Source organism: Galeopterus variegatus, unplaced genomic scaffold, assembly GCF_000696425.1.
Source record: "Galeopterus variegatus unplaced genomic scaffold, G_variegatus-3.0.2 Scaffold724, whole genome shotgun sequence".
Lineage (NCBI taxonomy): Eukaryota > Metazoa > Chordata > Mammalia > Dermoptera > Cynocephalidae > Galeopterus > Galeopterus variegatus.
Genome location: NW_007726835.1, coordinates 30,817 through 34,266, shown reverse-complemented (window position 1 = coordinate 34,266; position 3,450 = coordinate 30,817).

Sequence of the window (3,450 nt, the reverse complement as noted above, 5' to 3'; positions counted from 1 at the left end):
CCAATAAATAATTGGTCAAGTTCTTAATGGTGACATAGTAATTAGCGATGTACTTGGTGTCACAGATACACATTTTAAAAATGAAAACCATTCTGAGGTAATACAGGTTAGGCAAAAAGGTAAATAAAATAAAATACAAAACCCAAAACACAACATGGGTCTTGCCCTCAGGGAGCTCGTAGTTTTAAAGGAGAGATGGCAAATATGCATAACAGTATAAATCACATATAAATGAGTACAATAATCACAGAATGTGAGGAAAAGCAGAAGTGGATGAGGATGGGGAAAGAAGGGTGGGTGCAGCCCTGCGTTAGTTTATATGGCTGCTGTAACAGATTACCACGACTTTAGTGGCTTAAGACAATAAGGAAGGGTCTACATCGGGTCTCGCGGGACTGAAATCAAGGTGTCAGCAGGTCTGCATGCCTTGACTGTGGAGGCTGTGGGGGAGACTCTGCTTCCCTGCCTTTTCCAGCCTCCAGCGGCTGCCTGCGTTCCTTGGCTCATGGCCCCCTCCCATCCTCAAAGCCAGCAACGAGTGGTCCAGTTTTTCTCCTGCTGCGTCACTCTGACACTGACTCTTCTGTGCCTCCCTCTGCCACTTTTAGGGACACTTGTGCTTACATTGAGCCTGCCTGGATTATCCAGAATAATAATCTTATTTTACATTAAGTGATAAGCAACCTTAATTTCCCTTTGCTATCTAACATAATATGTTCACAGATTCAGGGAATTAGAACATGGACATCATGGGGGGACATTATTCTTCCTACCACAGGGGACTTCCCAGACCCTCTTCCAAACCTCCAAACACTTGGGAACACTGCACTGTTCAGTTCTGTGCTGCGCTGGTTTTAAAATAGGCCTACAAATTATTTGATACTCCTCCGATACTCTCTTCTTCAAGAGAAACCTAATTCTCGTCCCCTCGAGCGTGGGCCGGACAGTGCCCTGCAGGCTGCCCTGCCACTCTTCCCTGAGGAGAGGACGAAAGGGCCCGCCCTGCCGTCCTTCCCACTCTGCCCAGCCCTGCACACCCGGCCTCCACCTGCTTTTCTCTTGAAGCTGCTCCCCTAAAGGAAGCCAGCCACCCCGACCGCCAGCTCCACGGACCCTTCTGCAGCTTTCGTTCTTCTGGTTGAGTCCCTGCCTTCGACCCTGGTGACTAGTGCCCCTTGGATTTCCTGGCTTCCTTGACTCCCGTTCTTCCAACCTCTACCTTCTTCTGTATCTCTCTTGGTTACGACTCCTCGGCTGTCTTAGTCAGTTTGGGCCGTTATAAAAGAATATCATAAACAGAGTAGCTTATGAACAATAGAAATTTATTTCTCAAAGATGTGCAGACTGAAAAGTCCAAGATCGAGGTGCCAACAGATTTGGCATCTGGTGAGAGCCCATTTCCTGGTTCATGGATGGTGTCTTCTTGCTGTGTCCTCACGTGGCAGAAGGAACAAGGGACCTCTTTCATAAGGGCACTAATCCCATTCATGAGGGTTCTGCCATCATGGCTTAAACACCTCCCAAAGGTTCCACCTCCTAATGCCATCCCTTTGGAGGTTAGTTTTCAACATGAATTTTGAGGGCACACAAACATTTGGACCACAGCATCTGCCTGTGTCCTCACTGTGGACAACCTCTAGGCTTTCCCCATATCCTTTCACTGTTTTCCAGAGCCTGGCTTCACTTCCTTCTCGGGGACTGAGGACAGAAATCAAGTCCATGTCGATCAACACAGCAGCCCCCAAATTAGCATTTAATCAGTGAGTAAATACACAGCAATCAGTATCAACCCTCAAGGATCAGAAGGGCAAGTCCATATTGACACAGGCCCCCCCCAGACAAAGCACACTGGCTCTGGAACCTAGAGTCTAGATTAATCCATTAATGGGGGAAAAGAAAAACGGGCTGGAGCAAAAGAGAAAGCCCATGTGACTTTAAAGCCCAAACCCTTGTCCTGTCCTTCATATTCAGGAACAACTTTATTTTTTTCTTAATTGGGTGTCCATAACCATAACCCGATTAATTATAAAATGCCTTTCCCATCCCTTTTTTTAAATCAGCATTCGAATGCCAGCTTGTTATTCGCACCACCTAAGCTGGCTGAGGTGGAAACGTAAATTTGTTTGACAGAAACCAGTGTCAACTTTGCTCCACAGAGTAATGAACTTGAACGGTGGTCTCGAGCCCTGACCTCTGACCCCAGCTTTGATTTACCTGTCTCTCCGGGGCCTCTTTCCTCTTCTGTCACTTCCTCCATCCTGTATCTTTGATGGCTCTGAGGGCATTTTCCAGAAGAGCTGAGGGTGAGAGAAAAGGATGTGAGTTCCTCAAGGACAGAGACGACATGGAATTCACTGATTCCCCTTCCACTGCGACTTGACGGATGAGTGGATGTAGGGACGTGTGGATGTATGACGGACATGTGGATGCAGGGACGTGTGGATGTCTGATGGACATGTGGATGCAGGGACATGTGGATGTATGACGGACATGTGGATGTATGACGGATGTGTGGATGTATGACGGACATGTGGATGCAGGGACGTGTGGATGTATGACGGACATGTGGATGCACGGATGTGTGGATGTCTGATGGACATGTGGATGCAGGGACATGTGGATGTATGACGGACATGTGGATGCACGGATGTGTGGATGTATGACGGACATGTGGATGCAGGGACGTGTGGGTGAATGAAGGACATGTGGATGCAGGAACGTGTGGGTGAATGACGGACATGTGGATGTATGACAGACGTGCATGTAGGACGTGTGGATGTATGATGGACATGTGGATGCAGGGACGTGTGGATGTATGACGGACATGTGGATGTATGACGGATGTGTGGATGTATGACGGACGTGTGGATGTATGATGGACGTGTGGATGTATGACAGACGTGTGGATGCAGGGACGTGTGGATGTATGACGGACATGTGGATGCAGGGACGTGTGGATGTATGACGGACATGTGGATGCAGGGACGTGGATGTATGATGGACATGTGGATGCAGGGACGTGTGGATGCATGACGGACATGTGGATGCAGGGACGTGTGGATGCATGACAGACATGTGGATGTATGACGGACATGTGGATGCAGGGACGTGTGGATGTATGACGGACATGCGGATGTAGGGACATGTGGATGTATGACGGACATGTGGGTGCAGGGACATGTGGATGTATGACGGACACGTGGATGTATGACGGACATGTGGATGTAGGGACATGTGGATGTATGACGGACATGTGGATGCAGGGACGTGTGGATGCATCACGGACATGTGGATGTAGGGACATGTGGATGTATGACGGACATGTGGATGCATGATGGACATGTGGATGCAGGGACGTGTGGATGTATGACGGACATGTGGATGCAGGGACGTGTGGATGTATGATGGACATGTGGATGCAGGGACGTGTGGGGGAATGACGGACATGTG